General features: G+C 35.2%; 1 protein-coding gene and 1 non-coding gene across 2 annotated transcripts in view; both read left to right on the top strand.

Moving 5' to 3' along the window:
• Nucleotides 1-23,909, top strand: part of ERBB4 (erb-b2 receptor tyrosine kinase 4) — a 1,285,626-nt gene that overhangs the window by 196,245 nt on the left and 1,065,472 nt on the right.
• Nucleotides 4,861-4,932, top strand: TRNAC-GCA. The gene has a single exon. It is a non-coding gene; the product is annotated as a tRNA-Cys (tRNA).

Below are 23,909 nucleotides of genomic sequence, written 5' to 3'. Positions count from 1 at the left end.
CTGTGAATAGGACATAAATAATCTCAAAGCAGATTTTGCCAATCAAATATATCTCTTAGGAGGCTGGGACCTTGAGATACTCATCTTCTTTGCCTCACTGCCACTGAAGGACCTGAGATACATACTTAGGGCATTTCATTGGGTTAGAGGAGGCTTTGCCTGTCATGTGTTTAATTACATTGTTACTTTGGCTGATGTGATTGAGAATGTTTTTGCCTTCTAGACACACTTCCTGAAACTGAGTAAAGATAATTTTTGTCAATAGGAAGCTAGTATCCTCAAAATGTACCTACAGTTATTTATGAATTTTTATAAATTTGAACATACTTTTATTCCCTGTGTACTAGTTAGCTTGAAAACATTTTGATTTGTAGATGAAAAAATATAAAGCATGTAGAAAATGAACCAAGGATATCATTAAATATGATAAATATGGAACAAACAAATTGTACTAATACATCTAAAACTGTCTCCTATATGAGCTTACTTTTTAAAAATTTTTATGTCATAAAATTTTTATAGTGTAGGAACTATTTTTATTAAAATTAAGTTTAAATGTGAAGTTTTTTTTTCTTGTAGTTAATTCAGTTTGAGTGATAATGCTGGATTTGCAATAGATTGTCAATATTTTTAATGACATTTTAGTTCATGGTCCTTAATATTGTTTCCTTTTCTATAATTTCATTTTAGAATTGTTATGGTTTTCTTTGAATTATTACAATTTATTTGCTTCATGTTTTTCCCCTCTTATGATTTATCTGTTTTTATTTCTGTTCTAAATTGGAATACATTTTCCAAAACAGCTTTTAAGAAACCTTATCAGCACAAAAAGAAGATTCATTTAATCAAGAAAATCAAAGAGTTCACAAGATAATTTGGACAGTTTATTCTTATATAAACTTATATATCTTTGAAAAGTTTGATTTGGGTGATTTAATTATATGTCTTTGCAAACCTTATTTTGTGATCCTCAAAGAATGATGTTAGTTATATATCCTTGCTGACAGAAAGGCAAATTCCTGGTTCAGAAATTAAAACAAGCACAAAATTTTTCTTTTTTTCTTCACTTGCAAAGATTTTGACTATTTCAAAAAATATGTGATTTATTTAAATTTGAAGGAGAGACTGTAATCATTCATAGTTAACAGTCTGTTACACACACACACACACACACAAAACTAATCTGTTACAGCTTCCTAATTCAGAAGACTGCCCTCCCTGTCTCCCACTGAAATAAGTGATCCTGAATGGATAGTGTACTGGCATGCATAGAATGCAAGTCAGTCTTAATAGCCAGAATAGTGTATTTTGGGGATGGGGGAGAATGGAATTTATTTAGAGTCTGCTCACAGCTTAATCTGCCACCACAAGTGTCAGTGGCCTTGGCTTTTATTCCTAGCTTCTTTTGATGAGCCACAAAACTTTTTTGCCCTCCCCTGAATAGCAAAGGTATAATTTGCCATAATAATCAAAACTTTGCATCATTATGGTCACAGTTGATTCAGCTTTTTTTATGGTACATTTTAAAGGGGGAGGAAATAAGTATGAACCCATTGGGAGAGCTTACATTGTTTGTCAGCCTTTTTATTCCCTCTCTTTGGTGTTTTGTTTTGCTTGTAAAGGCTGCCCAGTTCCATTATCCCTGGCTTTCCTACTTTGCAAATTGCTGACTGAGAATTCTTTATTAGCAGGAGTAGGAGTCAAGGGGCTTTAGACAGAAATTCATTTTTTTTTTGAAAGAAAAAAAATCAGGTTCTAATTGGGCACAGGACAACTTGGAAAAGCATAGCATGCACAGTGTAAAATGTTTGGCAATACATGCTCTGAATCACTTCCCTGGTATTCTCCCATCTCCTTTTCCTCCCTTCTCCCCAAACAATCAACTGGCTGTATGCTAAGTTGATTCAAAAGAATTGCTAATTGCAGAAGATATTAGAACTACTCAACAAAGCCAGAGTAGAATGTTTATAGCTCAATATTGAGATGGTCAGTATTCTATGTTTGAAGGGAATTTTTTTCAGTAAACTGTCCAGTAACTTCCGTAAACTGTCCAGTCTAGTAAAGATATGTGAAATTGTGCCATTCTGCAGTGCCAGCTAGATGGTTTTCATGGTTCCTCTTCTAACACTGAACAATTACTTCTCCCCTTGATTCTTGTACCATTACCTCTTTGTTATCTGTGAATCATTAAGTTCAAAGGTATAGTGGAAATTATGGGCAAAAATGAATTGGTAGTTTTTGAAAGTTTCGTAAATTTATATGTAAACCTGTATAGAGGCTTGTTTAGTTGTGATAATACTGCACAGTAGGTTGAAAAGAAAATATGATCTAACTGTCAAGAACTGTGTTTTGTAACATCCTATGATTGAGGAATTAAATATTTATTTTTTTAAGTTTTGATAGTTGCACCTTTGTTTACTTGGTGCCAACATAACTATTTAAACATGAAAGTATCAATTATTCTGGACAGCCAAATGGGATATATTACTCCACTGATATACTGATTTAGTCAAATAGACAAGGTTACATTTTTATACCCTTGCATTGTAAAACTGCAACAAAAGTAAATTACAGTGTAAATTCATATATAAATTGAATTATCTAACATATTTTAAGTTATTGCTTCTCCAATAAATATGTAAGGTTATATGTTTTAAGAAAGCAACAAATGCAGTTGCCTTAGATGTATTTACTGTCAAATGTAAATTATCTTTTTTTTTTTTAACATATGTAGCTGGCTTCAATATTCTTATCTAAGTGTATTGTTGGATTTGGAATTGTTTCTGGGTAGATGTGAGTGTTACATTTCGAGATATTAACAGTTCAATAAAATAATGCTCATATCAGCATATTAATTTATTTTAATATCATATATATTTAACTATGTTTTGTCATCAATGATAATGAAGTGGAATAAATATCAAGAGTCTTCTTATTTTCATATTCTAAATTTAGTATTATAGAAATGATCTTTTCCTTAATGTCTTAATGAGATGATGAAAATAAATCAAGTTTATAGTATAATTTTGAAAAAAGTCTGCATGTACTGTTTAATCACAGGATTATAAACATGTGTTTTTAAAAACTATATTTTCACCAATATTTAAATTAAAAATTGTATAATATTACCTCATATAAATGTAATATTACACAGTGACTAAGCACAACATAGCACATATATAAATACACACACACACACACACACACACACATGTATGTGTATATGTGGTCAGTTGTATCCAACTCTTCGTGATCCTGTGTACAGTAGCCTTCTCTGTCCGTGGGAGTCTCCAGGCAAGAATACTGGAGGGGGTTCCCATGCCCTCCTCCAGGGTATCTTTCCAACCTAAGGATTGAACCTGCATCTCCTTTGTCTCCTAAATTGGCCAGCAGGTTCTTTTACTGCTAGTGCCACCTGGGAAGCCCATATGAAAGTATGCTGCTGCTGCTGCTGCTGCTAAGTCGCTTCAGTCGTGTCCAACTCTGGGCGACCCCATAGACGGCAGCCCACCAGGCTCCCTCATCCCTGGGATTCTCCAGGCACAAAAACTGGAGTGGGTTGCCATTTCCTTCTCCAATGCATGAAAGTGAAAAGTGAAAGTAAAGTCACTCAGTTGTGTCCTACTCTAAGTGACCCCATGGACTGCAGCCTACCAGGCTCCTCTGTCCATGGGATTCTCCAGGCAAGAGTACTGGAGTGGGGTACCATTACCTTCTCTTATATAAAAGTATACATGACTGCTATTTTAATAATGATAAGATCTATAACAAAATGTTAAATTTAATATCTGCTGTTGTCTTTTAGCCAGTATATATAGTATGCAGTCAGTGAGCAGGGAGATCTTTTCATGTTTTAAATCATGTGTTTTATAGGCATATAAATTATATCATGGCCTAAATGGGGGGAAAAGATATAGTGGATAAAAATGATATTTGGCAATTATACACTGTATTTAAATTTCCATTATTTTAGAAATAGACCTGTTACTTTAACTGAGAATTTTAAGTTGAATTGTGACTCTTTTTAAAAACATGGCTTTGTTTATGATAGGAAAATTTAGGTGTACAGTTGTATTTGTGTTTTAAGTTTTATTCTTGTTACTCTGAGATCAGTATTGCAAATTTTATTCAACATTTCTATTGAATTCTTTTCTTGTTCATAAAGATTGTGTTGTCAATGACTACCTCTCTATTTTGGTAAAATAAAGTTTTCTATTTATGTAATTCATCAGAATCTATGAGCATTTGACATCAATGTCAGGGTAAAAAAATACACCTAAAATAAGAGTAAGTGACAGTTGTATTTTTTTGTCTTTACTAATTAATCAAAGATTTTATTAATCTTTTAAAAGCTCAAGTAAATTTTTAGCATATCAAAATATACTTGTGATTGCTAAGGGAAAGTGTATATCAATATATGTCTAAATTAAAAAAAAAATGAATAATAGTGGATCTAAAAGCATATACTATAAGCCCTATTCATCTTTTTTTTCTTAAATTTGCAGCTGATTTGATTGCTCCTTTATTTATCTTATTTCTACTTCAAGTTATTAAGCCTTTATTTTGGCATATTGTTAAAAGTTAGATATTTCAGTTAAATATTTCTAAGTCATGAATTCGCCAAATTTTACTGGTACAGAAAACCCAAATGGATAGCTATTGAACTATAAAAGTTATTGTAAGAGTGTAGAAAAATATCCATAGATTGAAATGAAATATTTATTGTAACTCTTTGAAATACTCAAAATAATTGTCTCAAATATCTTTATAGCCTAGAAATAAAACTTCCTACAGGAAACTATTTTAAAATATTATATATATATATAAATTATATGCTTATAAGTATATGTTTATAGGGCTTCCCTAGTAGCTCAGATGGTAAAGCATCTGCCTGCAATGCAGGAGACCCAGGTTCAATCCCTGGGTCGGGAAGATTCCCTGGAGAAGGAAATGGCAATCCACTCCAGTATTCTTGGCTGGAGAATCCCCATGGACAGAGGATCCTAGCAGGCTATATAGTCCATGATGTTACCAAGAGTTGGACACGACTAAGCGACTAATACACACACACACACACAATTTATTATACATACTTTATCAATCAAAATGTTTTTTGTTAAATGTTATATATCGATCATTTAAAAATAGTTTATATTAAATGCTAACACACATGGGGGTGTCAGAATATTAAAATACACAGAGTATTGCTATACATAGATAATCAATTTGATGATCCAAAGGTATTACACAAATAAATAAATCTCAATTTAATTTTGCATATTTTTTTAATTTGTATATCTAGAAAAAGAATGAAGTCCATGTTATTTTGCTGTGATCAATCCCTAGAGCCAATATAATGTAAATGGATTTGTCTCTCTGCTTCAGTATCTAGTGTTAGAAAGACTGGTTATCTTTTCTACTCTTCTTTTCAAATGTATGGACGGTCTTTCACACTTTGCTCTTTCATGTTAATCAAATGATAATGTAGTGACCCTATGCCAGACTGCCAGAAAGATATTATTATTTCTTTATTGTGGATGAACAGATTGAGAATTGCCTTAGGCAATATAGGTAGCAGTGGCCAGAAATGGATTTCTGCCAAATTAGTTGCTCTCAAGCTGCAGAGTCCTTGCTCTAACCGTTATTCTACACTGCTAAGGAAATGCTTTCTTCTAACCATGCATTCTCATGTACTGTGGGATTTATTTTCTACTATAGACAGCCTGGCCTAAATTGCTGGTTACTTAATATGAGTGCCAACAAGAGAGGGAATTAATAACATTCTGCAGTGCAGTGTGCTTTCAAAGGTCAAAATTGCGGTAATGATATCATTTGCTTTATATAGAATCCATATTGAAAACATTCCCTCATTTAGAATCCATATTAAATTGGCCATAACTGAAGAGTAACTAAAAGTTTCCTCTGAGAAACATCTATTGATAAAATGAGACTGTATCAGATGTGATAATAGCCACGTCTGAGCTTGTAAATACCAAAATGAGACATCTATGACTAATTCACAAGTCATTAGTTAAGTAAGCCTCAGTTTATTTAACACCAAATCTTTCATAAAAAATTATAAGTGGAGGATTCAGAAGGTTTTAGACACACACCAAAAGGCTATCCTTACAGGTTAATAATCTTAGGTATATTAATAAAATGTAAAGCCTTTAGCCTGGTGCCTGCTGCATAGTAAGTACTCTCCAAAAGTTAGTTAATTTTTTCTTTCTAAGAAACCTAGAAATATTCAAAGTGATCACACTTTCTATGGTAAAAAGGATTGTCTTACTGTCCTTAAAATCCCACGAAATAGAGACTTTCCTGGCAGTTCAGTGGTTAAATCTCTGTACTTCTAATGCAGGGGCACAGATTTGATCCCTAGATGAGGAACTAGGATCCTGAATGCTGTGCATTGTGGCTAAATAAATACATAGAAGGATCTTAACTGTCTCATTTACCACTATATATATATACACACACACACAAATATATGTGTATGTATATATATACATATATATGTACATCCTATGAAATAACCACACAACAGTGATTAATAAAAATATTTTCAACTAAGTTCAGTTATTGAGAAACACTAATTATGACCCAGAAAGTACCAAATATTAAAACAAACATCTTTATGGTATGAAAACTGCTAAAGAAATTCTGAGGAGAAAAGAGATACTTCCAATTGCTTGAGAGAAATAAGAACAGAGAGGTCATACGAAGGAATTCAGATACGAGACTTGGAGTTTCCAGGAAGAGTGAACCTGTAGGGATGGCAACTGGAGGACAGTCATCTGATCTGAAGAAATCCTGTGTGTTAGGGCCAGAGCGTGGGAAAGGGCGAGGAGGGTGTGACACTGCAAAGTTGCATTTTCCTTGCACTCAGTGGTAGAAGGCCTGAGAGAAAGTAAAAGTTAATTCTGGATATTTTAAAGGCTTTGGAAACCTCTAAGATTCTCTGATTGCAGGACTATGAGAGGTCTATTAAATTTAAAGAATAGGAGGTCATTGTAGATGCCTTCATTTTGAAATGGTAGAAAGGATTTTGTCAGGGACAGTGAGGTGTCAGTTTTCCACAAATAGATCCCGAGACAAACACTGTACTGATATGGAAGAACATTGGTTTCCTTCAAGTGTTGTGATAAAAGAAGGTTATGTGATATTCTCTGTTTCTGATCAATGCATTTAGATACAAAGGTGAAAATTCTTCTTGAATCTTTGACTTCCGTGGAAATTTTCTATATCCCTGAAGGCACGTATAAAACACACACACAAACACGAATGCCATTCTCTCTTGAAAACAGAAAAAATAAAAGAAAAGTAGAAGATGCTTTGTTTCTGCAGCAAATGTAGCTTTAATTTGTTGTTGTTAGCATTAGTTTTCTTACCTTTAAGAATACAGAAAATCTTCACAATAGAATATTGAGTTCTGTTCCTTTTGATGTAGTAATGCATATACAATATTGCACTAATGATTAAGTGTCGTGCCCCTGAAGTTTCCCCAGACAAAACCGCCTTTCAGCAGATTCCTTATCTGCTATCAGGGGAGTGTTTACAGCAGCTAAAACTCTTAAGCGCCTTGTCTCTGAGACTGATGGGGATAATTAAGCCAGTGTTTGCTAGTCCTCTGCTCTTCCTTGTGAGGTTGGAAACTAGGAAAAACAGGATGCATTAGCCAAAAACAAAACCCAGGAAATTCATGTTCAGCAATTTGGTATAGATTTTATTGGTTGACTCTCTTCTAAATCTTCTACTTTGTTGCTGGTACACACATATCTGAACCTTCAAGCAGAATAGAACACTTCTCTCTTAATATAGATCATCGAATCTTCCATGAAAGGGACAGGGGGGTGTGTGTGTGTGTGTGTATTTATATATATATAAATACACACAATCTCTATTCAGTGCAAGTTTTCTTTTTTTCCGTGTATTGTAAACATCTTTCAATCCCGAGGGTTCATAATTGAAGTTAGATTTTTGAATCCAAAGTCCAGTGTTTACTGCTGGTGAGTTGTTGCTAAGACATTGTTAAAATATGAATATTTCTTTATTCCTGTACTTTAATCCCTTCTTAATAAATTGATGATAATGGCAACATTTATCTTCAGTCCCTTTAAAGACTATGCAATGTACCATTTTTGGTAGCAAATTAATTATTTCATATTTTAGGCAAAGTAGCTGTATGTGTATAGATAATCCTAGTAATGAAATATATCTTAATGATCAAAAGATTCAAATTGAAAACCTAGATTATGGTTAGCTAAGATGCTACATAAATGATATAATGAAGGAATAAGAATTTTTTCTCCATTATGCTTTTTGAATAAGACGTTTTTCAAACAAATTGCTATTGTGCTATAAAAGTGTACTTGTCCATATTTTAGAAGATAAAGAAGAATATTGTTAAACAGGATCAAGCTAAGGATTGACTGTATTAGTAAACAACAAATACTGTTTGCTAATGACCAGATGGAGAATATGTAAGGAAATAAATAATATTATGACAAAGTACTTAAGCATATGAAGTAGTTAAAAATAACAAGATAATATGAATAGCGCAGGTCACTTAAAATTTTATAAATGCCTCTGTTGGAAGGATTAAAATAGTTCTTTGTTTTTTTTAATATATTCATATGTGGGAAGACAGGACTGCACTCTTTTGGAAATGGAGATATAAATATGTTTGAATATGTTTCCTTATGTTTGTCAAGCATATTTGTTGCAGAAACTTGAAAATATCTGTAGGAAGCCATTTCGAAATACTCTCAAAAGCAAGATTTGGCCTAGAAAATGTACTTTGACAAAAGGAAAGGAATGAGTACACTTTCTTCGAGAGTAATCTAATGGGGATTCTGGATGAGGCCAGTGGAAATCAAATGAATCCATCACCATGAAATCCATCACGGTTCGTCCATTATCTAGACCCTCACGGTTCAGAAAGGACACTTGGTCATGCCCCCGACTGTGTGTACCTACTATATTCTTACAGTGTAATGTAGTAACCCAGGACCTAGGTCTGAACAATTTCAAGTCCCCCACATGGTGCGGGGCAGCACACTGTACTTCTGATAGAAAGCTACATTTCTGCACTATTTAGTGTTATGCAATCGTAAGGAGGCTGGTAAAAAGAAAATTTTGAAGGTGTTTATGAGGCCATTTTCAGTTTCTGGGCTTTACTGTGGGCAAGTATACATTTCCATGAACTAAAAAAGAGATAAAGAAAGGTGAAGTAGTTCCAAGATTTTAGCTTGATGAAAAAAAAAGCTCTAAAAGATTAATTGTAAATTTCTGTTAATTTATTTTTGTCTATTTTCCACAGTTTATCTGTAATATGTTATAGGTATATACTATAGCTAATATACTTTAATAAATTTTTGAATCTGCTTATTCATGGTCTCTAATTATTTTTAACACCATATTCTCATGCATTTCTGCTTCACGGATGGATAGATGGATATGCAGACTCCTTTGTTTGATAAATTGGTTCTCCTACTAATAGTAGGAGGACACTATCAAGAGAAACTTTTATGATTTCTCACTAAAAAGAGGTAATCATATAATATTTAAAGGAAGTGAGTCCTTTTTTGTTTTAAAATCCTTTTTTCTGAATGAAATAATATTAGCAAGGATCTGTGTTGTAAACAAAGGGAAAATGGGAAGAAAAGCAAAAGAGATGAATTATCTTCTGGAATATCAAATTTCTCCACATAATTTTAGAAGGGTTAGACACTAATATAGTCCATTATGTATCAAATGTATGTAATATTTTATTTCCATATATTAAAATTTAAATTATCATGTTTAATTTTTCTTAGGCCACCAAAGTTTTTTAAAATTATCAAATTTAGAACAAAATATATTCATGTTTGACTTATAAGACTGAGAATGTAACATTTTACCTTAATCAATAAGGTGTTTCTACAAATAAAGTGGAGCTTCCCAGGTGACTCAGTGATAAAGAATCTGCCTGCCAATGCAAGAAAAGCAAGAGACACAAGTTTGATCCTTGGGTCAGGAGGATCCCCTGGAGAAGGAAATGGAAACCCACTCCAGTGTTCTCGTCTGGTAAACCCCATGGACAGAGGAGCTTGGAGGGGATCAAAAAGGGTCGGACATGACTGAGCTACTGAGCACGCACATGTGAAATCAGTACAAAGACAGCAAGATCAATTCATTTTCATTTTGTTTTCACGTAGAAAATATTATGGATAGTGTTCAATGAGCACTCATACTACTAAGATATAGCTGGTAAGTTCAGTTTATCAAAGGATGGTCCATACAGGGGTCTGTATGTTCATCTGCTAAACAAAAGTGCTATGAGATTATGGTTTGAAAATAGAAAACATATACAGGCAGTTCTAAAAAGAGATTGTTAAAATGTATTAACATAGAGACAACCATTGAATATGGCAAAAGTAACACTTTTCCTTCAGAAACTTAAATATTATGTGATAAATTGTTAAAAGCATGTTTTTTAAATTCTATTTTTGATGGTTACTTTAAAAATAATTTTGCTATTAGGAGGGGAAGAAGTGGCTGCAGGAAACAAATTGTACCATCAGTTGATGCTGCCAAGTTGCTTCAGTAGTGTCTGACTCTGTGTGACCCCATAGATGGCAGCCCACCAGGCTCCTCTGTCCCTGGGATTCTCCAGGCAAGAATACTGGAGTGGGGGCCATTTCCTTCTCCAGTGCATGCATGCATGCTAAGTTGCTTCAGTCGTGTCCAGCTCTGTGCGACCCCATGGACAGCAGCCTACCAGGCTCCCCTGTCCATGGGATTCTCTAGGCAAGAATACTGGATTAGTGAGGTCTTGCTTCTTTGTGAAATTGTATGTGTATTTGTGTAGTTCTGTGACATTACTTTGCCAACAAAGGTCTGTCTAGTCAAGGCTATGGTTTTTCCAGTGGTCATGTATGGATGTGACAGTTGGACTGTGAAGAAAGTTGAGCGCGGAAGAATTGATGCTTTTGAACTGTGGTGTTGGAGAAGACTCTTGAGAGTGCCTTGGACTGCAAGGAGATCCAACCAGTCCATTCTAAAGGAGATCAGTCCTGGGATTTCTTTGGAAGGAATGATGCTAAAGCTGAAACTCCAGTACTTTGGCCATCTCATGTGAAGAGTCGACTCATTGGAAAAGACTCTGATGCTGGGAGGGATTGCAGGCAGGAGGAGAAGAGAACAACAGAGGATGAGATGGCTGGATGGCATCACTGACTCGATGGATGTGAATTTGAGTGAACTCTGGGAGTTGGTGATGGACAGGGAGGCCTGGCGTGCTGTGATTCATGGGGTCACAAAGAGTCGGACACGACTGAGCGACTGAACTGAACTGAACTGTGAGGATCAAATGCCCCTTCCAATAAGCAGTTCTGAGTTACAAATATTATTTAAAGGTATTGGACTTGTTAACAGAATCAGCTTTTTATAGAAAAGATCAAGTAGTTCATGTTCAAAGTTGGATATAGTTGTAAGGATAAACAGTAACTCTTTTACCTCTGGGAGTTTATTTGAAACATATTACTTTAGACACAGGGGAATTCACTTAATTTTATTGGGTACTTTTTTCCTTAACCCCAGTGGGACTAAACTGTACATCACAAACTTCCTTTTTATGGTTGACATAGTTAACTCTCTTACCAAAGGTGGGAGCAGATGACATGTAAGTTGGCAGTGTTTTCATCATGTTTATTAATATGAAATTGTGATTTTTTGCACTATTTCTAACCCAATAATAGTTAATGTAACATATACCCTTTAAAAGCTATGATTTATTTAAATCCTGTAATAAACTCCATCCTGACAAGGTGGCTAGCTGGTTATGAGCATAGTCCAGTGACAGGCAAAACTTTAAAATGAATATTTTAAAAATTTCCCAGCTTCTTTTATTGAGAAGCTGGGAAAAATGGATTCAGTTATGAGAGTAATCAGCAGCATTGCTATGCCTTAAATATATAGTGTGGTGATTTCTTATCTTTCTTGGATTTTTCCATTGCTGTTAAGCTAAAGCTGAGCAAATGCTACTCAATATTCAATGACTTTTTAAGGACTTCAATTGGTTTATAGATCAGAGTGCCCTTTTTGTTTCCAGAGGGAGCAAACTTCATATTTTAGTATAGAGCATTTTTGTACTAGCCATAGAGAAGCCCACTTTAAAGATTATTTAATGTTGATAGCTTGCTTGTGATCCTATAATAAAGAATCTTAGGACACATAAAATAAGCTGTTATTCTTCAGAATTTTATTGAAGATACAGTCTTGTCCATAAAATTTGTAACAAGAACACCTGAGTGGATGTATAGTAAAATGATACAGAGTCAAATGCAATGTAATTTATGAAGTAAGGATACCACAAATCAGGAGTCCCAACCTCCAGGATCTAACGCCTGATGATCTGAGATGGAGCCGATGCAGTAATAATAGAAATAAGAAAGTGAAAGTGAAATTTCTTAGTTGTGTCCAATTCTCTGTTTGTGACCCCATGGACTGTAACCTACCAGGTTCCTCTGTCCATGGGATTTTCAGGCAAGAATATACTGGAGTGGGTTGCCATTTCCTAATAAAGTGCACAGTAAATGTAATGCAGTTGAATCATCTTGAAACCATTCCTCTGCACCTTGGTCCATGGAAAAATTGTCTTCCAGAAACTGGTTTCTGGTGCCCAAAAGATTGGGGACTGCTGCATAAATGATTAGACTTGAAAATATAGCTTGAATTATTTAAATACTGAGTAGTGCAATATAATTTTAATAGAAATTGATCTTAAGATACAATTTAAATTAATATTCACAGTCTTATTTTCCATCTTTGTTCAGTGAGAACAGGGATTTCTGCCTTATTCGACATTAGAACACTCCTAACCCTATCACAGGAGAAGGAAATGGCACCCCACTCCAGTACTCTTGCCTGGAAAATCCCATGGACGGAGGAGCCTGGTGGGCTGCAGTCCATGGGGTCGCTAAGAGTCGGACACGACTGAGTGACTTCACTTTCACTTTTCACTTTCATGCACTGGAGAAGGAAATGGTAACCCACTCCAGTGTTCTTGCCTGGAGAATCCCAGTGATGGGGGAGTCTGGTGGGCTGCCGTCTATGGGGTCACACAGAGTTGACACGACTGAGCATAGCAGCAGCAGGCCTATTACAAGTCATTGCATTCAGTATATGGTAAATAAGGACTTCCTGAAAGCAAAATACAAAAGAAAATCAATAAATATACTAGTGTTCTCAAGCCCAACTACAGTTGTAAAAGCCACTTGGAAATGTTAAGTGACTTAAACCTACTTCCTTTTTTCGATTACCTTCCCTTGCTTCCTTTCTACAAATCAAAGTTTCCATGAAAGAGTTTCTTGACCCAAGAAACACCACCACATAATGGTAGTGCTAGTTTTCAGGAACAATCGCCTATCTCACTTGTTATCTGTAAACAGATATGGAAGGTAGAGTTAAAGATAAAAATTGTACTTTTGTGAAAATGCTGGTGTCAAAATGAAAGTCCCAGGAATACCCAAGTTGTTTCCCAGTGTGAATATACATATATATGTTTTATATTTGTGTGCGTATGTGTATGTGTTATGGTGGATTCTTGTGTACCTCTTTGTGTTGCATGTAAATATATTTCTGTATTAATTGGTGGAACACCTTGAATCTGACTTGGAAACTTCCACGTACTATATTCATCTCTTCTGTGGCCTCGATATGCTCAAGTTAGTAAATGTAGACTCTTACCTGTGTGAAACTGCTTACAGATATCTGCTTTAAAAGTCATTTATACAATAAGTTTGTTTAGTCAACTGCATGTGAAATAAAGACTAATCACAAATATCTCTGTAGAATAAAAATAAATAAATAATGGGCCTTCAATGGGTTAGATAAACCAGGCAGTAGATGAATCCTGTAGTGATAGATACATGTAAGAAAACCTTAAGAAAGTGCAGGCTTATTTCTCTCTCATAGAAAGAGTCAGTATGGATTGGTTGCTGCTGCTGCTGCTGCTGCTGCTGCTGCTGCTGCTAAGTCGCTTCAGTCATGTCCGACTCTGTGCGACCCCATAGACGGCAGCCCACCAGACTCCCCCTGTCCCTGGGATTCTCCAGGCCAGAACACTGGAGTGGGTTGCCATTTCCTTCTCCAGTCATGAAAGTGAAAAGTGAAAGTGAAGTCACTCAGTCCTGTCCGACTCTTAGCGACCTCACCGACTGCAGCCTACCAGGCTCCTTCGTCCATGGGATTTTCCAGGCAAGAGTACTGGAGTGGGGTGCCATCGCCTTCTCTGATAGGTTGGTTACTCTTCCCTAAATGGCTGCTGTATCCCTGAAGGCCTCCCAAATTACCATTTAAGGAAAGAGAATAATGGTGGAGGTACTGTGTTATACACTGATTCCAAATTGCAGTGGCCTAGAAATTACAACACATGTTTCCATTCATAGTAAGTTGGTCAGACTTGGTTACATGGTCGTGATATGATGGGGATTTACCTATCCCAGAGGCCTCATGATGTTTCTCTTACTTAACTCTTCAGCCTGATATTTCAAGTTTTCTGCCCCTCACCCTCATACATTGTATACACTGCTCTACTAAATATATTTAAGTGTGGATCTGTTTCCATCTTATAAAAATATCTATTCAAATTAGGTTTTAATAAGCATTTTCAAAGACACTACATAGATTTTTAGAGTGGAAATTTTTTGAAGGTACAGAGGGAAATAATAACAAATTTCTGGTATAGGTTGTATCTGTCTAGGAAATAATCCTTAATAATCTGTATCAACACTTTATTATTTATTTTTTTAGAGGGCCCTGGGTCTAAAGTTTAGAGTCATGCATTCATTGCTAGAGAATTCAAAGCTGACAAAAACAGTCTTCTGCCAAGAATTTTGCATTTGGCACAGAACAGCATTAAATTAGATTTGGGAAGTGGAAATATAAGAGTTTCCAGTGTGTCAAGCAACTCACCACAGTGAGAGAATTTTTTTAAGAAGCATTTATCCTGCCAACTGCGCATCTCTTTGGATATTCCCTGGTGACTCAGATGGCTCTGAGACTCAGCCTACAGTGCAGAAGACCCAGGTTCAACCCCTGGGTCAGGAAGATCCCCTAGAGAAGGTAATGGCAACCCCCTCTAGCATTCTTGCCTGGAGAATTCCATGAACAGAAGAACCCTGGTAGACTACAGTTCATGGGATCCCAAAGCTTTGGACATGACTGAGCGACTAACACTTTGACTTTCATCAATGAAGTATATCTTTGCTTGCATTTTGTGATTTAGACTTAGTGACTATAAACTACTATGATTTAGAGTAATTTTATTTGCTGAACAACAACATAGTACTCTTCTACAAGTAACTTTCAATTTATTTTATTAAATTCCTTTTACTTTTAAGGTATTGCATATATATGTTTACATATTTAATTTTATGCATCAAATGAGTAATACATTTTTCTTTTTAATAAGACATTTTAAACTTGGTATTTCAATGAACAATCTTGATAAATATCTTATAATAAACTACTGTATTTTTTTTCCCACAAAGAAAAATCTCTAGTCTATAGGTCAAGATTTTTACCTTGACTTCTGTTTTTCTACTTACTACACTCATTATTGTTATTTTGTAAAGTACCATGGTATATCTATACCTTGTAAAGATATACCATGCTAATTCGTTTATGTGAGGGTCATTTGCAAGTATATAATGTTAACAACATGCTTATCTCTGTTGGTATAATCTATAGTAGCCAAGATGTTCATACATGCTCTGATTGTTTGCTTAGCTATTGAACATGAACATTTCCTTATGATAGCTGTTGTGGTTAGCATGGCTGAAGAACCAAATTTTTAATTTTATTTAATTTTAATTATACTAAAGTTAAATAGCCACATGTGGCTAGTGGCTAAATTTTAGTCACCACAGCTGCAAAAACTTCCAGGAATAATTAACGAAAGTTTGTACTATATAATTGAAAAAATAAAGCCCTTTCCCCTTTCACCACTCAAGTAGAACACATTATTTGAAACATCTGAGAAATTCACTGTATTTTCATTCATTCTCAGTGTATTACTTTGCTACGGCTGCCATAACAAAATATCACAGATTGAGTGGTTTAAACAACAAGACATTTTGCACATCTATTCTGAAGGCTAGAAGTCCAGGATCAAGATGTAAGCATTGTGGTTTCCTCTGAGGCCTCTCTCCTTGGTTTGGGGATGACCACCTTCTCTTTTGTTCTTACATGGTCTTTTCTTCTGTGCACATGCATCCTTTCATGTGATGACATTGCCTCTTCCTGGAAGAATATCAGTCTCTAGTAGATTATAACTCCACCCTAATGGCCTAGCTTGAACTTAATCACTTCATTAAAGACCTGTCTCCAAATACAATTACGTCTGAGGTATTGGTAGATAAGGCTTCAATGGGAGAATTCTTTAAGGGACACAATTCAACCCACTAACTAATAATTCCTTCTTTTCCATTTAACATCTACTGCTGCTGCTGCTGCTAAGTCACTTTAGTTGTGTCCGACTCTGTGCAACCCCATAGATGGCAGCCCACTAGGCTCCCCCATCCCTGGGATTCTCCAGGCAAGAACACTGGAGTGGGTTGCCATTTCCTTCTCCAATGCATGAAAGTGAAAAGTGAAAGAGAAGTCGCTCAGTCGTGTCTGACTCTTAGCGACCCCATGGACTGCAGCCTACCAGGCTCCTCCATCCATGGGATTTTCCAGGCAAGAGTACTGGAGTGGGGTGCCACTGCCTTGTCCTACCTCCTTAGAAATAAATATCCAAGGTATTTTCTATTTTTGACTCCCTTGCTTTTATTTCAAATTAGAATAATACTTGCATTAATTAGGATATAATACATGCAGATTTTAAAATTAAGCCTTATTGCTAGTGGTGGCAACTGTTTTTTGGTAACTATTTATTATGAATTGTCTTTACATTTGTGGTTTGCTTAATATGCTTCATTATAATGTGCTTTGTCTTAAAAACTCTGTCTCAAAAGAGTCCACAAAACTCTGTCTCCCTGAGGATAGTCTAGAATGTTATAAACTCATGAAATAGATATTATTTGTGTTTTACTGAGCATAGAACTCACATGACATATTTGAACTGTTTACTCAAAGCTGCTTCAATTTTTCTAATATTACCATTGAAAATACATGATTTAAAGGGAATAGAGTTTTATTTATTTATTTTACTGCTTTGTGAAACATTCAGTATCTCTTTTGACATATGTTTTTAAAGTAAGTTTTCATGCAGAACACTAAAATATCTATTGGTAATGCCTTTCCTCTTTAGGCTAAAAAACAAGCTGGTTTCCTATTTACTTACAATTATCTCATGCAATACTTATTCCTTTGTAAATGTTGAGACTCTTAGCTTTATCTGTTTGAACAAAACTAGTTTTTACAAAAGTCTTAGCCCAAATGCTTAAAGAAATGGTCATGTTGGCAGGTAGGGAAATTCATTTCTGTATTAAATAGTACCATGTGAGGAATATATCACAAAAGGTTAACCACAAAAACTAAGAGCATATTCGAAGTAATAGTCTCCTTTGATTAAATTTCAGCACTTTTGTTGGAATGTATATACTAATAACTTTAAATATAACTTCAACTTTTTTGTATGGATTTAAAAAACTTTAAATAACTTTTTGTATGGATTTAAAAACTACTTCCTCACATGGCCATGGGCCAAAAAAAAAAAAAAAATGAGGTTAATATTTCAGTATTGGCTTTCCTTCTTTAAAACTTTTTTCTTCTTGTGCTATGTCGCTTCAGTCATGTCTGACTCTTTGTGACCCCTATGGACTATCGCCTGCCAGGCTCCTCTTCCATGGGATTCTCCTGGCAAGAATATTGAAGTGGGTTGCCATGCCCTTCTCCAGGGGATCTTCCTGACCCAGTGATCAAACTTGTATCTCTTAGTCTCATGCATTTGGAGGTGGGTTCTTTACCACTAATGCAACTCATTTTTTCCTCTTCTGATTGTTCTTAGGAATAGATCTTAAGAAAATCTACGATAAGCACTATAATTATCATTTAAAATTTATTTCCCCCGTTATTTTTCCTTGCTAATAGAACCCTGATTTTTCTGGGATTGTTCTCCCATCTTCTTGGGAAGAGTTCCTATCCTAGTAAAGGTGGCCATATGGCATAAATTTTGCCAAGGAGATATAAATGGAAGTCTCCAAGGGACTTCTAGGAAAGTGTTTGCCTGATTAAAGAATAAGTGTAGACTCTACTCCCATTTCTACACTTCTTCCTATTTTGAATGTGGAAGAATGTTGGATCTGCAGCAGCCATTGTGCATTCATGAGGTAAAAAAGTATAAGGGAAAAACAACCTACAAAGCCTATAAGGGTAGTGCAAGAGAAACACAGAAAGAGTCTGCTTTCTTTTTGTCATCATTTTGCACCCAAACTAGTGTTCACAAGTACCTACTGCTGCACTTGTTTCTGTTGCAGAAAAACAAACTCCAGTTAATCTTTGTCAGTCAAGTTTTCTGTTGCTATTCACCACAGCATTCCTGTTACAGATTGTATACACTCTAACTCTCTTTCAGCCATGTGGAAATGTTCAATATCTGGACTGTTTGATATGGTAACCTCAAGTCATATAGGGCTATTAAACTACTGAAATGTGGCAAATGTGATTGGGGAACTGAATTTTTAAATTTATTTCATTTTAGTGAACACATCCAAATGTAAACAGTTACATGTGATTACTGGCTATTGGACAGCACAGTGCTAAGACTTATGGGAAATAATTAACCTAATTTTTCTATTATAAAAATTTTAAATTAGTGTCCCCATCCTCTATAGACATCTCATGACATATCACCTTATGATACTTATATCACTACCACTGAAACTCACTATGTCATCTTTTAATAAATTGTGGTCAATTGTACATTGTTTGTGAAAGCATAAAGTTAAACACAAGTAGGGCCATCATACAGCTGGCTTATGTATAGTCTCTCCTGTTCTTCTAATGTGAATTTAGCGTGTTTTGGTTAAAAACTTTTTAAAATATTCAAGTTACGCTAACTCTTTGCCAGAATCATGAATTACCATTATGGAAGCTTCATTGCCACCATTAGAGTTAGTATGAGCAGATTTTGAATCAGTTTTTGAAAGCAGAAATTGCTGTGGGGAGGCAAGAACTTAATACTGTGTGACCAAACTGGCAGACTGAGCCCTGAATAAAAACACAGACTCATACTATTCCCATGGGTTCATGCAGTGTAGGGCCCCCTAGGCTTTGAACTATTGATATTTCCAAACGAACCTATCCACTGAGTTTTGGCTTTACTTTCTTCTATTTTCACCTTTAGGGACATTTTATTCACATTTTTTAACAGATACTTAGTTATTGTGAAGATGTGTTAAAAATTTGTATTTTAAGCAGTAGTTGATCTTCTCTGGATACTCAGATGCAGTCTTTCTCATGGCTTAGTAGCTGACCCCTTTCTTTGTAGTCTTCTGTAAGTCAGTGTGTGTTTTTTACTTTATTCTTATTTTTCTGTGATGACTTAGAAGAATGCTTTTAACTCATGAAAAGTGGTAAGATTTGAAGTACTGTGGCCACACTTTCCAGCAGTGATATATAGACTGGTTCTGTGTTCAGGTACCTTACCAAAATAGGAGATTTTTTTGAGCTTGTTTTTCAGTATTATTAAGATATAAATTTGGTGGTGAAACACCCAGGTGTTTGTCTTCAAGGTATGAGCTCAGTTTCAATGATAGGGCTTCACCATTTCTTTCTTTTCCTGTGACCTTTTCTAATGAGAGTCTTCTGATTGTGAAATCATTATTTCATTTCATTTGTCAGTTCTAAACTGTAGCTTGATGCTACATGTTGTACATTAATTGGTTTATAAGGGAACTGACAAAATTGCTTTCCTATCCAAAATATGTAGTAGGGAATTTTGAATGGGGATTAGATACCATGATGCCTAAGGCTAGATGAATGGATTGGAAGGCTCTTTATACTGCATTTTAAAATTATATTAGAAAATCTTGGTTATTCTAAAAACTTTTCCTCCAAATGACTTCTAAAACATTTGTTTTGTATTATGAATTACTTAAATTTTCAAAATTAGTAAATTAATAATCTTTATTCTGTTTATGAGTTCTTCAACTCTTAAAGGAGAGAGACAAAAAAAGAAAGATAATAATCATGTAAGAGAACACTGTGTCCATTTTGTGAAGCTCTCTGATATTTGTCATTCCCTCAGAATTCATTTTGAATGTACTGGTGTTTCCTGATGCCCAATTTTTTCAAGTCACAAAATTAGAAATACTTTGAAAGCATCAACTAAAGCCGTATTTATTTACCAGAAACAAAAAATCAGAGGACAACAATGGAAGTCTTTGAAGACACTGACCCTCCTAGAATAATTATCATCACTTACGTAGGTCATACTATATATATTAGTTTTTTTTTTTTTTTTATAAATTCAGTGCAAAGCACTAAGTACATTTTTTCCTTTGGTATCTGTATATCACTTACATATCAGACTTTTAAAAAATGAAATTTGTTATATTTCCATGAAGAGAGGCAGGATTTTGGAGAGCTTGCCAAAGCGTGTTTCCCAGTGTTGTGACTTACAGTGTTAGCACTCAGACTTATCTGATATGACTCTTTTAGATAAGCTTGTGCCAGACAAGTTCATGTTCTGTCAACTCCAAAGCCAAGCTAATTCATGTATCAGAAACCACTTGATTATATTTTCATTAATGAGAAGTACATATCAAAATGAAGAATTGAGTTGTCACAAAGGTGCCTGGGAAAAGATTTGCTTTAATGTAAAGAAAAAATGAGTTTGGTATACCTAAAACTAATAATTATTTTGTGGTCCATTATTTCTTTCCTTCTTCACTTGACTCTTCATTCTTTACTAAATTTCTTGGCCTTGAGAATTTCAATTGATAGTGTCCTTCCTATGCTTTGAAGTTTAACATACACTCTGTGATAGATCCAGAAACCAATGGTTAAGATAGAGTAGTGGCACTGGAACAGAGGTGCATACACAGTGATAAAAAGTGACCTTCTACAGAACATAACTTGACGAGTTGTTTTCCATTTGATGTTTATTGGTGTTTTGTACTATTTTTTTTTCAGGAGGCATATATGTAAATGTTCATTTCAGTATATGTTTTAGTGCTTGTTGTGAAGCAAGATAGCAAAATTTATTGTACATTGTATTGGAAGTTTAATTATTTAGATTTTATTTTAAAAACACATAATCTGGAAATTATGTATTTGGTTTAAAAATATTTTTACTCCACATTCTATGTCAGTTTGTGACTTTTTATAGGGAGAGTCATTGAGGAAATATAAAAATAGATATCAGATGATTAGGAAACGTTGATGCAGTAGATCTGTTAAATGTTCTGCTGGTACAGGGTGACAACATAAATGTTGATAAGCACCTGACGAAAATAGTGCTCTGGTATTCTTGGCTGTGAGCTTATTTTATCTGCCGTGACAAAGAACTGACTATCTCTACCTCTGAGAGTGTGTTTCTAAAATGGAAGTTAAATTGTCTAGACAACTAATGTTAGAGAAAAGTTCACTTATCAGCTTAAATAAACTACTACATGAACTTTTGAAAGAGCACATATTTTAAATGCAATCTTGAATTTTCTCATGGGTTAAATAGTGGACAGTATACATTGATATCTTTTAAGAAGAGTTAAAATTTCTTTCCTTCTGCTTTAGCGTTATATTGCCCTCAGAACTGAACGGTTGTTTTTCTTAAATCCAAGTTTACTAAGTTGATTGAGATACATTATCACCATCCAAATAATTACCTTAATATTTACCTTTAAACTTACATATAAAAATGTATATCACTTTAAAAAATCAGTTTTTAACATGAAAACACTTATTTTACCTAATTTCTTAATTCTCTTTATGTGATTGTTTTAGTTTATAGCTTCAAATTTAGTTGGTGGTATAGAATACTAAGTAAAATGCAATTATTTACTCAGAAATATATATATTTATCCTGAAGTAAGAAATGGCAACTCACGCCAGTATTCTTACCTGGGAAATCCCATGGACAGAGGAGCCTGGTGGGCTGCAGTTCATGGGGTGGCAGATTCTGGCATGACTGAGCAAATGAGTGTGCACACACATACATATTTTATCTCATGCCATCTAGAAACCATCAAAAACTTATTTTCTAAGGGAAATGATAGTTATAACATATTAGGTAAAGTCTGGGCAGTTTATCTTATTTCTCTATGCTTCGCCCAAATTAAGCCACAATATCAGAGAGCTATGTATCTGAGCTATATTTTGTCAGCAATCCATAGCTTAGCTGTTTACTAAGTCTACTTTACTTAGTACATATTAAAATAAAATCTATGAAATATATCAATATGTCATTATGGATTATTGAAGATATAATTACGTATTATTTTTACATGGACTCTATAGGAACACATCTTTTGGATATTAGTATCAAAATTCATTATGTTTAATTCCGAGTAATTTTTGCTGAATACAGTGTTTCCTAAACTATATTCTATAAATTACAAATATGTCAGAAGATGTCTGTGAAAAGATCTGAAAAATATATGCTTTGACCTCAAATATATTTGGGAAAATGAGCTTAGCTACTTGCCTCTTGATCATTTGCAGTGTTAATATAAATGATCAAGAGGCAATGTAAGGCATTTACAGAGTGTTAGCATGTTAAAATGCCCTGGGCAGTTCTTCAGTGGATTGGCCTCTTTAGTTAAGAGAACATTTTGCAAATACAGCTGACTCTTGAACAACCAGGTCCACTTACATGAAGATTTTTTCAATAGTAAAATTTATAATTCTACGTGATCTGAAATTAGTTGAATCTCCTGATTCCAAACCACAAACCCAGAGGAGTGCTATAGATAGAGCTGCTGCAGCTGCTGCTAAGTCGCTTCAGTCGTGTCCGACTCTGTGCGACCCCATGGACGGCAGCCCACCAGGCTCCCCCGTCCCTGGGATCCTCCAGGCAAGACCACTGGAGTGTAAGTCACTTCAGTCGTGTCCGACTCTGTGTGACCCCATGGACGGCAGCCCACCAGGCTCCCCCGTCCCTGGGATTCTCCAGGCAAGACCACTGGAGTGGGTTGCCATTTCCTTCTCCGATGCATGAAAGTGAAAAGTGGAAGTGAAGTCACTCAGTCATGTCCGACTCTTAGCGGCCCCATGGACTGCAGGCCACCAGGCTCCCATGTCCATGGTATTTTCCAGGCAAGAGTACTGGAGTGGGTTGCCATTGCCTTCTCTAGGCAAGATGGAGGGCCAACTCTAAATTATGCTCAGATTTTCTGCTGAGGGGAGGGTGTGTGCTTCTAACTCCCTGCATTGTTTGAGACTCAAATATACATTTTTCTATATTACTCTTTCTTGTAAAACACCTATTAATATTTTGAGGAGTCTGTTTTTTATTTTTCAAGTAATAATTTGGAGAATGCTGCTCCAAATAATTTTATGATTTATAAAACTGATGGAGTTTTTCCCCCATTGCAGTAGCTGTTAGAAAAATAGTTTGGTGAAAATAAATATGCCACGACCAAATAATCTAGCTATTTCATTCTTATAAATAAGAGAAACTCTCACATAGTTCTTATCAGGAGCTATGCTTGTTAATGTTCATTGAAGCATTATCTCTGGTAGTGAGAGCTGGGGCAGCCAAAGTGAACATCACAGTAGCTTATATCACTCAGTTTGTTTCAGTCACTCAATCATGTCCAACTCTTTGCGACCCCATGAACCACAGTACGCCAGACCTTCCTGTCCGTCACCAACTCCCGGAGTTTACCCTAACTCATGTCCATCGAGTCGATGATGCCATCCAGCCATCTCATCCTCTGTCGTCCCCTTCTCCTCCTGCCCCCAATCCCTCCCAGCAT

Source organism: Bison bison, unplaced genomic scaffold, assembly GCF_000754665.1.
Source record: "Bison bison bison isolate TAMUID 2011002044 unplaced genomic scaffold, Bison_UMD1.0 scf7180017864471, whole genome shotgun sequence".
Classification (NCBI taxonomy): domain Eukaryota; kingdom Metazoa; phylum Chordata; class Mammalia; order Artiodactyla; family Bovidae; genus Bison; species Bison bison.
Note: the sequence above shows the minus strand (reverse complement) of the source record. Positions and strands in the feature narration are given on the sequence as shown.